Below are 13,324 nucleotides of genomic sequence, written 5' to 3' on the forward strand. Positions count from 1 at the left end.
TACAGTCACATTGCTTTTTTCATTACTGGAAGGCACTCGGATATTAATATGAGGAGTGGGATAGAAGAACCTGTACAGAACAGAATAGAGTACAATTCAGTAGAATCCCTTGACATGTAGTTTAGAACCAGACATCAATCTGAGCTGGCCAAGCTACAGCTAGGAACTAGAAGGAGAGGGGGGTAAACAGTAGAAGTGGAGATGTCCTCTGGGTCCCGCTCTTTGGATAACCATGGTAAAGGTCCAGTGGTGTCACAGTGGATCCTGTAGTCCCAGCAGAGGGTGGAGATGGCAGCCCTGATGGCGAAGTTCACTCCTTCCTGTCCACCCATCTTTCAACCTGTCAGGTGCTGTTTTTACCCCCAAAGTTTTTTTTAAGGATCCCAAAAGGCAGTGATGGACAGAATAGTCCAGCTCTTCATTATTTTGTTCGCCAGTTAGGCCCAACTTTGGACCATAATTTCTAGTCCCACGCTCCTCTTGTTTAACAAACATGCTTAAAACACAGTCTTTGAGTGACTGGGAGGGTGGTAAAGAAATAATGAAGAGGACAGGTCACTGCTTCATAGCAATCTGGATCGGTTGGTAAACTGGGCTCAAGCAAACAATGAGTTTTACTACAGCTATATGCAAATTGTAACAGGGAGCAGATGGGCCCCTTTGTCTTCTGCCTCTTCTGTACCCACAAACCAACCAGAGATTTCTGCTTTGGTGCAAACACCTGTGCTCTTTATTTACAGTACAGGTTCCCACCACCTTTAAGCTACAGACAGTCAGGCTCAGAGCCTGCTACTTCTGCAGCCAGCAGGGGTGAGTGGCCGCTAACTCCCTGGCTCCTCCCTTCCCTCTCCCCGGCTTCCTTCCTGCCAGTCTTTACGTAGCCCCGGCTAACAAGGCCAACAGCTGTTCCCTATTTGCCAGGTTCGTCCTTCCTTAGCCTCCCTGCCCCCTTCCAGTGACTTTTGTCCGGGGAAGTCTCTCCCCCTCTTTCAGATAATCACCGGCATCCTCTACAGGAGATTCCTTCATCCTGCTCCCACAAAAAAAGTACATGGGTCGGGGGGTGGGAATTCCCATAGCTCTGCTGCCACCCACAGGTCCTCATGCCAATCACACCCCCGCAGGCATCCCTTCTCTTTTATCCCCTTTTCTTTTGGTAGGAGGTTGAGGCCAATCCCAACCTCCTGCTGGACACCCTGGCCTTGGGTTCTCCCAAGCCACCAAGCGGGGTCCCCAGCAATGTTCCCTCTAAGTTTTGACAGGCCGTGTGAGCAAAAAATTTCTTTTGTGCAAATTTTTATGCGCACGGTGTTTCTCCGTGTGTGCAGGATTTAGGATCTGTGTGCGGATGCACACACACACAGCTCAGAGGGAACAGTGGTCCCCACCTCTTCTCCTGGGAGCTGTGTTGTGGGGAGCTCCAGTTGCCCCTTTTCTCCATCCAAGGGGCTTGGGCTGGCCATCTCCCCTATACATCCTTCCCCTCTGCCTACTCTATCTGGGCTCTGTTGTCTAGGGTTCTCATGTTCATTACTCCGAGGACTTTGCTCCTGCTCCTCCTCCTCCCTGGGGCTTCTCAGTCTAGGGATCTCCTTCCCGTTCTTTGGGGAACCTTTCCTTTTCCCTCTGGGGGGAGGGCCCCAATCCATACCCAACACAATGGGGTACGGTAACCCCTCTACTACACCAACCCGCTTCCATTTAAAGATGCCCTGTACTTCTAGGGGCACCTGGGCCACTGCAAAGTATCTCCTGTCTCCATGGATACACTCCAGGGCCACCCATGTGGCCACCCAGTGCGGTTTTATCAGCCCCCTCTGGACAAGCGAGCAGGCTGAAGCTGTATCCATCAGGCCCCTTTGCGGGTTCCTCCCCACCCTCACTGGATAGGTGGACAGCCTCTGCCCCCTTGTCCACCCTCCAGCATTTGTCCAGCCAAAGCATTCGGCTCACTCACATTCCATATCTGGGCAGTCCCCCTTTTTGTGTACTGGCCGCCCGCACTGCCAGCAAACAATCACGCCCGCTCTACTGAGAGCTCCTCAGGGTTCCTTCTTCCTCTTTGAAGGGGTTCCCTAAGCTTCTTCCCCAACTCTGTCTTTATAGGGTCAGCCATCCCTTCCGTGAACATCTGCCTCCATGCACTCCTCAGTCAGCTTGATTGCTGCATCGACCGTACTTGGCTGATGTTGCCTGACCCAGACTTGGATATTCTCAGGGAGGCCCTGTAGCAATTGTTCTAGGACTAGGGCATTATCTCTCCTACTGTTTGTGTCTCAGACTTTAGCCAGCAGGTGGCCCAGTCTATCAGTCTCTGGGTGAATGCCCCAGGCCGCACAGCCCCTGTCCATTGGGCTGACGAGAACTTTTGGCTGTATTTCTCTGCTGACAGGGCCACTTGGTCTAGAATGGCCATCCTCACCATCTCATAATGCCAAGCCTGTTCCTCACTCAAGGCCGTATAGGCCACTTGAGTGTCTCCCACTAGGTAGGGAGCCAGTCATGGGGCCCAGTTTGCCCTATCCCATCCGGTGCCCATGGCTACTTGCTCAAACTTACCAAGGAAGGCATCTGGGTCATCTGATGGGCCCATTTTACAGAGTCCCAAGCCCAGTGGCCTGGTGCCATCCCATACCACAGGACTCACCATTCACTGGGAGTTGCTGCTTCATGCTGGCCTGCTCTCTTATAAAGTTCTGTAGGCTTTTTTGTTGTTCTGCCTGCCAGGTTAGCAAGGGTTGTCTCTCAGCCTGGTGGGGCTGCTGGAAGCTTTGCAGGGCCTTCTGCATCTGCTCCTGCTATTTGATGATCCACTGCAGGGTCTCCTCCATCTCCAGGCCACCAACCACATTCATTGGCTCAGGATCCTGGACAAGGCCCCACATGTAACAGGCCACAGGCAGGCCCCTTTGTCTTCTGCCACTTCTGGTCCCACAAACCAGCCAGAGACCTCTGCTGTGGTACAATCACCAGTACTATTTATTTACAGTACAAGTTCCCACCAACTTGTAGCTGCTTACAGCCAGCAGGGGAGAGCAGCCTCTAACTTCCCTAGCTCCTCCCTCTCCTCTCCTCCACCCCAGCTGCCTTCCTGCCAGCCTTTATGTAGTCCCTGGCTAACGAGGCCAGCAGCTGTTCCCAATTTGCCACTTAGGGCTAGGCTTACTCAGCCAGCTCCAATTCCCCTTTCCTGGTTGGAGCTGGCGTGACAGAAGGCTGGCTCAGGGTTTCCTAGCCAGCACCGTGTCACACAAATATTTACCTCTAGGAACAAAGAAGGTAAGCTGTACTTACAGGATGGGGGACTCTATCCTAGAAAACAGTGTCTCTCGGAAAAAGATTTGTGGGTCCTGGTGGATAATCTGTTGAACATGTGTTCTCAGTGTGACACTATGGCCAAATTTCCTAATTAGAACCTAGGATACGTAAACAGGGGAATCTTGAGTAGGAGCAGAGAGGTTATTTTACCTGTGGATTTGGCTCTGGTGCAATCACTGCTAAAATACTGTGTCCAGTTTTGATGTCCATATGTTGATAATTGGAAAAGGTTTCAGAGAAGAGCCATGAGAATCATTAAAGATTAGAAAACATACCATTATAGTGATAAACTCAAGGAGCTCTGTCTATTTAACTTAACAAAGAAAAGGTTAAGGGGTGACTTGATTAGTCTATAAATACCTACATGGGGAACCAATATTGAATTATGCGGTCTTCAGCCTAGCAGAGGAAGGTCTAACACAATCCAATGGCTGGAAGTTGAAGCTAGACATATTCAGACTGGAAATAAGGCATAACTTTTTTAACGGTGAGCGTAATTAACCATTGGAACAATTTACCAAGGGTTGTGGTGGATTCTCCATCACTGGTAATTTTTAAATCAAGGCTGGATGTTTTTCTAAAAGATCTGTGATAGGAATCATTTTGGGAGGATTCCATGGCCTGTGTTATACAGTGGTGTGATGGGGTATATAGTTCCACTCTGGAACTGAAGGAGTTAAGGAGAAGTTCTGGGTGCACGTGACTCTGCCCCCGCCACCTGTACAGCCTGCTCCTGCTGGAGGAGGAGCTTAAAAGGGAGCCAGACAGCTCAGAAGTGGACAGACCTATCCTGAGAGCTCCTGAATGAGGGAACTGCAGAAGCCTTCGCTCTCAGGAAGAGGCTATCAGCTGAGTCCAGCTGGATTTCTCCTCTCTTATGTAGAACTTTGAGTCTTATGGGGGAGGTGAATGGTAGGAAGTGCTCCAGGGTGCTTGATATTGTTACCTCTCAGAGGGCCCTGGGTCGGAGCCCACTGGAGAGAGAGGGCCCAGGTCTCTTGTTGCATGGAAGGGAGGTTTATGCCCTCGGCAGCAGCCCTCTCAGAAGTAAGGAGAGAGTAGAGACATTCAAAGCCCCGAGGCAAGGGTGAGCTACCTATAGGGGTCAGGAGGTGGACTTACATCCTCACCACAGGTAGGGCCTTGGGACTCTGTATATTTCTTTGAACTCTGTAACTCCAGAAAGGGGCATGAATTGGTGACCCAACGAGAGAGTATGCCTGCAAGAGTTGTTGTTGAGGATGAGGTGTGTGGGGAGTGGAGGCCCAGTGACCTAACCACTAGGCAACACCACGGGTAAGCCCAGCCCTCTACCTGTCAGAAGGGGATCAGATTAATCGATCACAATGGCCCCTTCTGGCCTTGGAATCTATGAATCTCTAGTAGGAGACCTTTTTGTTTGGGCTAATTTGTCTTTCTGTCTCCCTTTTTCATAACTTTTCCTCATCATCATCTGCCACAGACCTGCCCCCACTCCACCCCTTCCCGCCCCCTCCCTTGAGCCTGCCTTGCCCTCGCTGCTCCCCCCTTCCCTCCCAGAACCTCCGGCACGCTATGAAACAGCTGATTGGGAGGGAGGGGGAGGAGCTGATCCGCGGGGCTGCTGGTGTGTGGGAGGTGCTGGGAGAAGGGTGGGGGAGCTGATGAGGGGGAAGGGGCTGCTGACGTATTACTGTGGCTCTTTGGCAATGTACATTGGTAAATTCTGGCTCCTCCTCAGGCTCAGGTTGGCCACCCCAATTTCTCATCATTAGGCTCACAAATGGGGTGGGTCTATCAGTCCGCAAGTCTTACAGCAGCCGCCCCTAACACAGGGAGGGCCCTTTGCAGCAGTATCTCGAGCACCAAGGGAGTGCATTGCTGTCCATGTGCTGGGGCCTCTGCCTGACACAGACGCTGGCAATCAGTATTTACTGGTAGCGACGGATACTTCACAAAATGGCCTGAGCCTTATCCGATATGCAATCCAGACCTGCTGTGACAGTAGCAGGGGTTCTAGTGAATGAATTCTTCACCAGATCTGGGGTCCCAAGTGAGTTGCACAGGAAACTAGAGGCAGATTAAGGTTCCGTGGGGCCCTTGGCCAGAGTAAGCGGGGGGCCCCCTCCCCACAACTTCTGCCCACAGTCCCACCCTGATTCCGCCCCTTCCGCCTGTGGCCCTGCCCAGGGCCTCACACCGTTCTCTCCCTTCCCCGACGGCCCCACCCTTGTTCTACCCATGGCCCTGCCCCATTCTGCACCCCCACACTGCAGCCCCCCGTTTGCTCCCTGGGGCCGCAGCAGAGAGTGACAGCTTCCCCAGCCCTGAGGCAAACACAGGGAGCTAGAGCTCCTCCGGTCTTATGGCTGCAGCCGGGGTCCCGGTGTTGGGCCATCCCCTGCTGCCCAGCGCTGCTGCCGGGGAGTGTAGTGGGGTCTGGGTGTGGGGACTTCCACTGCCATGCCCCGCCTGGTGCTGATGCCTGGGAGCATAGCTGTCAAGGTTCCTACCCCACTCTGAACGCTAGGGTACAGATGTGGGGACCTGCATGAAAACCTCCTAAGCTTATCTTTATCAGCTTAGGTCAAAACTTCCCCAAGGTACAAAATATCCCACCCTTTGTCCTTGGATTGGCTGCTACCACCACCAAACAAATACTGGTTACTGGGGAAGAGCTGTTTGGAAACGTCTTTCCCCCCAAATACTTCCCAAAACCTTGCACCCCACTTTCTGGACAAGGTTTGGTAAAAAGCCTCACCAATTTGCATAGGTGACCACAGACCCAAACCCCTGGATCTGAGAACAATGAAAAAGCATTCAGTTTTCTTACAAGAAGACTTTTAATAGAAATAGGAGTAAATAGAAGTAAAGAAATCCCCTCTGTAAAATCAGGATGGTAGATACCTTACAGGGTAATTAGATTCAAAACATAGAGAATCCCTCTAGGCAAAACCTTAAGTTACAAAAAAGACACACAGACAGAAATAGTTATTCTATTCAGCACAATTCTTTTCTCAGCCATTTAAAGAAATCATAATCTAACACATACCTAGCTAGATTACTTACTAAAAGTTCTAAGACTCCGTTCCTGGTCTATCCCGAGCAAAAGCAGCATATAGACAGACAGAGACCCTTTGTTTCTCTCCCTCCTCCCAGCTTTTGAAAGTATCTTGTCTCCTCATTGGTCATTTTGGTCAGGTGCCAGCGAGGTTACCTTTCGCTTCTTAACCCTTTACAGGTGAGAGGATTTTTCCTCTGGCCAGGAGGGATTTTAAAGGGGTTTACCCTTCCCTTTATATTTATGACAATAGTGGAGTCAGGGAGTGGGGGCTTCCCTGCCCCACCCTGCCTGCCCAGCGCTCCTGCCAGGGAGCAGAGCGGGGTTGGGGCACATGGGCTTCCCCCACTCTGTCCAGCACTGCTTCCAGGGAGTAGGGGCAGGGCGCGAAGACTTCCCTTGACCTGCCCCAGCGCTTGTCTGCTGGGGGTGGGGTGCCCATTTTTCCAGGGCCCCATAATTGGATGGGGCCCAAGGGCCCATTGGCTAATCCGCCACTGCATGGATCAAAGGAGAAACTGTGACTCCAAAGTGTTTCAGCAGGTTTGTGAGAGTCTAAGGATCCCCAACTCACCCCACCCCAGCACACACACAGTCTGTTGCGGGGGGAGGGGGTGGGAAGGTTCAATAGGATGCTGGGGGCTCAGCTGGCTACTGTTGAACAACACACCAAATGGATGGGGACCAGCATGTCCCATTTCTTGTGATGGCTGATAGAACAGCAGGCTATGAAAGTTCGAAGCGTACCCCAGAACTCCTCATGTTTGGGCAGGAGCTCAGCACCCCAGCAAACCTCTAGAATGGAGTCCCTGAAGAGGAACAGAGGGATTTGAACCATCTGGACGATGTAGAAACCCTACACCTACAACCCAGAATAGAAAGAGTTCATAACTTTGCTAGAGAAAATGTGAGGACAGCCTCTGACAAAAACTCTGTGATGTAAGGTCATGTGGGGAGATGTTTAAGTGGAGGGATCCAGTTCCACAATCTTAGCAGTTTCTCCTCCAACCAGAAAGGACCCGCATGGCCTCACATATTGGCTAATGGCTCAGGCTGAAAAGGGGTAATAATACCATGTTACTCATGTGTTCTGTGAAAGTGAAATTTTGAATATTGAATTGTTGCAATGTGCTACTTGTACAATAAGCAGAAACTACAGATAAAATATTATTCAAAGGAATTATTATTCAGTGAATTCTGAATAAAAATGAAAGAAAATCAGTCTGTTTGCACACAAATTCACTGACAGAAAACAGAGGCAAGAGAGTTGAGCTGAAGTATGCATTAACAGTTCTCCTCACAGCTCGTCTCTCCGTCGCTACCTTATTAACCGTGCAATGGTGTTCTGAATCTCATTTGTTTCCCACAGATTCTCATGCTGATGGTCAAGACCCTGGAGGACGTGAACTGAGAATTGTCCTCGTTGGTAGAAGTAGAGCTGGGAAAAGTGCGACACGAAACACCATCCTTGGCGAGAGAAAGTTTGAGTCCAAGCTCAGCGTAAAGTAGGTAACTGAGACTTGTGCTAAAGGGAGGGTAACATGGGATGGGAGGGAGGTTGTGGTTATCGATACTCCTGATATTTTTGATACAAAGGCCCCTGTTGAAGCATCTGCCTGTGAGATCGCTCGCTGTACCATGCTCTCCTGCCTAGGCCCCCATGCTCTGGTGCTGGTTACACAGCTGGGCTGTTACACTGAAGACGATATGGCAGCAGTCAGGCGAATACGAGAGATTTTTGGGGCTGAAGCGATGAGGTACACGGTTGTCTTATTCAGCCGGAAAGAAGACTTAGAAGGTGACTCACTGAATGATTATATAAGAGACTTGGATAACCAAGATCTTCGGAAGTTGATTAAAGTTTGTGGGAACCGATGCTGCGCTTTCAACAATAAAGCAACTGGCACAGAAAGGGATGAGCAGATTAATGAACTGAGGAAAGTGATTGAGGAAATGGTGCAGGGGAATGGAGGCCAATCTTACAGCAATGAGATGTACAAATATGCCAAAGAGAAGATTGAACAACAGGAGAGGGCACTTGAGAAAAAATACAGAGAACTAGAGGAAGAAAAGGTAAAAGATATAATACATCACTTCAAGGAGAAATATAAAAATATAAAGGAAGGCTTAAAGTCAAGGCCAGAGGAAATAAAGGAAATACATCTAAAACTAGGCAAGACTGTATATCGAGCTTTAGAAATGCTGTCAGAAGCTCAAAAACCACAGAGGCAGAACAGGAAGAAAAGCTGCTGAAAGAAATACAGAAGTACTACAAGGAAAAGGTAAAACAAGGGAAAAAGGAAGCAATGATGGTAATGAGATTAGCTCTGTGTTTGCATATTTAAGTATACTTACTCCTGTGCAAATGGGACCTAAACAAAGTTCTGCGGTATTTAGGAGAATCTGGACTTGTGAGGGGCTGAGTACTGAGGGGTCTGGCACCTTGCCAAAGGCACTCAGCCCTTCAGCAGATTGAAATCCCAGGACTGTAATTATGACACTGATCACCTTTAGAAAGTGATTTGAAATCTACGAATGAAAAAGGCTATATGAGAGCAAGGTATTTATTAAGGATTAATTAATTATTAATAATTGGATTATGTTTTAATTATTAGTATAACTGTAAGTGCGTGGCCTACCTTCTCTAAGCCATTTACTCTGATCTTTTCCTGGATCATCTCCCTTGTTGTTCATCTCCTTATTAATCTGCCTCATCAACCTGTCTTCATATGACCGTTTTTCAGTGCCTGTCATCATTCCTGCTTCCCACCACGAATCCCCCATGTTTCCTTGTCCTTTTAGAGATGGGCTGACTAGTACTGAACATAGCATTCCAGATGAGGGTTTTGTTCATGCAGAATTAGGGTTGCCTAGTGCTGCCTTGTGACCTTCCTGGAAGAGGGTGGTCAATAAACCTCAACCTCTGAACCCTGGAAATACAGAACTCCAAGCTGGAATGAAGGTTGGGAGCTGGAGCAGGGACAAGAGATGCTCAGAGCTGAGACAGGAGAGTGTTGCCGGCACCCAGTGCCAGAGGCAAGCAACAGCAGGGGTTCGTTGCCCGGTGTGCGTCACCCAATAAACACAACGGGGTGGAGAAGCAGAAAAGTTTATTTGGAGCTCCAAATAGGGCGCAGGGAGACTGAGCTGTCTCAAATCCTGCCCCAGTGCAGCAGATTCCAGTATACATTTTATACCTTTTCCTACTTCACTACACAAGCTTATGCAACCAATTACCTGTTGCCCCGTACAATAATGTAGTCAATCAGCTAAAGTAGCCAGTTGTGTTTTTCCTCAGTAGCATTGCCAGAGCCTTGCCTTATTTGGTCCTATTTGTTACTAGTTTTTGCTAAACATTTCTGCCTTATCTGTTTCCCAGGCCAGAGCTGGCCTTGGCTGGCGAGCTGTGTGCAAACCTGTCTGTTTGTGTGCTAGTTTCCTCAGTGTTATGCAGGATCACAGAGGGTTCAAGAAGCAAAGGGACCTTGGTTTATCCGGGCCTAGAGCAGGAGGGCTTCATCGACACTCGTGGTCTTCCACCCTCCCGAGTAACCTAGTGCCTAGTGTCCCCAACAAGAGGGTAGCAGGGTATATGATCCAGAGCTGGTTTGTGGGGGCAGGGGGCTGTGAGGATGGGAGCTGAGGCAGGAGGGGTTGAGGCAGAGCTGGGCTGGGGCAAGGATATGTGTCGGGCAGGCAGAGTCACCTTGGAAGCGGCAGGATGCGGGGTGGGCATTGAAGCTGATCAGGGAAGAGGGGGAGTAGTTACAGGAAGAGGACCAGCAGTGTAAGTAAACCGGTCCGCTCCGGACCACCATACCAGCAAGCTATTTATAGCCGGTATGGTGTACGGGAAAGTCACTGTACCGCCCCCAGCCCCTCCACGGAGCCGCCTCTCAGGAGAACAGGCCTGGGAGCGCTACGGCAGCTGAAGGAGCTGACGACATTCTGCTCCTTTCCCCGCTGCCCCTCCCAGCAGGGAAAGGAGCCAAGCCCCCCGCCCTACCCCCTGCCCTTTCTGGCACGGGGCAGATGCAGCTCCATGGAAGGGCAGGTGGCAGGGCTGGGAGGGGCAGCAGGGAAAGGATCTCCTCCGGCGGCTGTACCGCCCCAAGTCCTGCCCCCGGTAACGTGGGATGGGGAGGGGAGGGGAAGAGTATGGGGACCCCAGGCTGGGGGTGGGGCAGAGTCACATGAAGGGTCACGTGGGGAGGTCATGTGCCCCCCTTAGCCGCTCCCCATACCGGGGAGAAATAAAAGTTACTTGCACCGCTGGCGAGGAGACAGAGCTGTGGAGCTTGGGGCTTGCGATGACTGGGGTTTGTGGGACCTTCCTGCTTCCTGTTCCTGTTGGTTTCCTGGTTTCTGCTCCCTGAACTCAGTGTTGCTGTTCGTGCTGTGGAAAGGTGGTGTGGGTGCGTGCGTGTTCGGTGTGCAGAGCCAGGCAGGCCCTGGGGCTACATACCTGCTCTTCAGACTGTTACGTTCTATTCAGACTCTTGCTGACCTCCCTGGTTCATGGCTTTTGCGTGTTTTGACTGATAACTACATGCGTATCCTGCTTCCTCTTCTGTGTTTTTTGGGACTGCTGTTCTGGGGTGCACCAGAGAGTAACGTTTTGGCAATAGGTGCTTCTAGTCTGCAACCCATGCTGCCTGCACGTCCTTTGGCTGTTGGCTGGCAATATTTTATTAGTTTTCATCATCTGAAAATTTTGCCCCCTCACTGTTTACCCTTTTTCCAAGATCATTTATGAATATGTTGAATAGGACTGGTCCCAGAACAGACCCCTGAGAGACATCACTACTTACCTCTCTCCAGTCTGAAAACTGTCCATTTATTCCTACCCTTTGTTTCCCATCTTTTAACCAGTTACTGACCCATGAGAGCACCTTCCCTCTTATCCCATGACTGCTTACTTTGCTTAAGAGCCTTAGGTGAACATAGACCCAAACCCTTGGATCTTAAGAACAATGAAAAAGCACTCAGTTTCTTAAAAGAAGAATTTTAATAGAAGAAAAAGTAAAAAGAATCACCTCTGTAAAATCAGGATGGTAAATACCTTGCAGGGTAATTAGATTCAAAACATAGAGAATCCCTCTAGGCAAAACCTTAAGTTACAAAAAGACACAAAAACAGGAATCTACATTCCATTCAGCACAGCTTATTTTCTCAGCCATTTAAAGAAATCAGAATCTAATACATATCTAATTAGATTACTTACTAAGTTCTAAGACTCCATTCCTGTTCTGTCCCTAGCAAAAGCATCACACAGACAGACACAGACCCTTTGATGTTCTCCCTCCTCCCAGCTTTTGAAAGTATCTTGTCTCCTCATTGTTCATTTCGGTCAGGTGCCAGCGAGGTTATCCTAGCTTCTTAACCCTTTACAGGTGAAAGGGTTTTTCCTCTGGCCAGGAGGGATTTTAAAGGGGTTTACCCTTCCCTTTATATTTATGACAGACTTCCTAATTGTATTTTTACACTTCATTTGCCAGTGTTTATGCTCCTTTTTATTTTCCTCACTAGGATTTAGCTTTCCCTTTATAAAGGATGCCTTTTTGCCTCTCACTGCTTCTTTTACTTTGTTATTTAGCAACCGTGGCTCTTTTTTGGTTCTCTTACTATGTTTTTTAATTTGGGGTATACATTTACGTTAAGCCTCTATTATGGTGTCTTTAAAAAGTTTCCACGTAGCTTGCAGGGATTTCACTTTTGGCACTGTACCATTTAATTTCTGTTTAACTAAATTCCTAATCTTTGTGTAGTTCCCATTGCTGAAATTAAATGCTACAGTGTTGGGCCACTGTGCTGTTTTTCCTGCCATAGGGATATTAAATTTAATTTTATTATTATATTATAATTAAATTTAATTATGTTATGGTCACTATTACCAAGCGGTCCAGCTATATTCACCTCTTGGACCAGATCCTTTGCTCCACTGAGGAGTGAATCAAGAATTGCCTCTCCTCTGGGGGGTTCTAGGACCAGCTGCTCCAAGAAGCTATCATTTAAGGTATCAAGAAACTTTATCTCTGCATCCCATCCAGAAGTGACATGTACCCAGTCAATATGGGGATAATTGAAATCCCCCATTATTATTACTGAGTTTTTTATTTTAATAGCTTCTCTAATCTCCCTGAGCATTTTACAGTCACTATCACTGTCCTGGTCAGGTGGTCAGTAATATATTCCTATCTCTATATTGACAGGTTTCAGAGTAACAGCCGTGTTAGTCTGTATTCGCAAAAAGAAAAGGAGGACTTGTGGCACCTTAGAGACTAACTAATTTATTTGAGCATAAGCTTTCATGAGCTACAGCTCACTTGAGCATGGAATTTCTATCCATAGAGATTCTATGGCACATTTTGATTCATTTACAATTTTACTTCATTTAATTCTACGCTTTCTTTCACATATAATGCCACTCCCCCACCAGCACAACCTCTTCTGTCCTTCTGATATATTTTGTACCCTGGTATTACTGTATCCCATCGATTATCCTCATTCCACCAAGTTTCTGTGATGCCTATTAGATCAATATCCTCATTTAATACGAGGCACTCTAATTCACCCATTTTGACTTATTTAGACTTCTAGCACTTTAAAAACTTGTCTCCTTTTAGCTGTCCGCCATTACATGATGTAATTGAATGGAACTCTTTTTTTTTTGACTGTTTCTGATCAGACCCTGCCTGTATTTTATCATTTTCCATCCTCTCGTCCTCACTAGGACATAGAGATTCTCTATTAATAGATCCTCCCCTAAGGGATGTCCGAACCACGTGCTCCTCTGCAGCTATTGGCTCTCCTCCAGCCCTTAGTTTAAAAACTGCTCTTCGACCTTTTTAATGTGAAGTGCCAGCAATCTGGTTCCATTTTGGTTTAGGTGGAGCCCATCCCTCCTGTATAGCCTCCCCCTTTCCCAAAAGTTTCCCCAGTTCCTAATAAATCTAAACCCCTCCT

General features: G+C 48.5%; 1 pseudogene; it reads left to right on the top strand.

Annotated features, from left to right (window-relative positions):
* Positions 1-5,277: 5,277 nt before the first annotated feature.
* LOC144260220 (GTPase IMAP family member 7-like) lies at positions 5,278-8,611 on the top strand (annotated as a pseudogene).
* Positions 8,612-13,324: the final 4,713 nt, after the last annotated feature.

The sequence above is a fragment of the Eretmochelys imbricata genome, chromosome 2 (assembly GCF_965152235.1).
Source record: "Eretmochelys imbricata isolate rEreImb1 chromosome 2, rEreImb1.hap1, whole genome shotgun sequence".
In the NCBI taxonomy this organism is placed as follows: domain Eukaryota; kingdom Metazoa; phylum Chordata; order Testudines; family Cheloniidae; genus Eretmochelys; species Eretmochelys imbricata.